The sequence below is a fragment of the Carlito syrichta genome, unplaced genomic scaffold (genome assembly GCF_000164805.1).
Source record: "Carlito syrichta isolate Samal-C Ts95f unplaced genomic scaffold, Tarsius_syrichta-2.0.1 Scaffold92638, whole genome shotgun sequence".
Lineage (NCBI taxonomy): Eukaryota > Metazoa > Chordata > Mammalia > Primates > Tarsiidae > Carlito > Carlito syrichta.
The window spans coordinates 41,931-42,229 of NW_007036734.1; positions in this window are offsets into that span (position 1 = coordinate 41,931).

The following is a 299-nucleotide window of genomic DNA, read 5'->3' on the forward strand; positions in this document are numbered from 1 at the left end:
CCAACCCCCCCCCCCCAAAGATCATATTAAAAAGGAAAACACATAGAATAGTCAACATCATAAAGAACTCACTCATAGGCTGGGCTTGGTGGCTCAGCTATAATCCCGCGCCTTTGGGAAGCTGAGGTGAGTGGATTGCCTGAGCCCGCAGGTTCGAGACCCGCCTGGGCAGCGAGGCCTCATCTCTACAAAAAATCAAAAAATCAGTGGGCGGTAGCGCATGCCTGTAATTCCAGTTACTTGGAAGGCTGAGGAGGAAGGATCGCTGGAGCCCAGCAGGTCGAGGCTTCGGCGGCCGG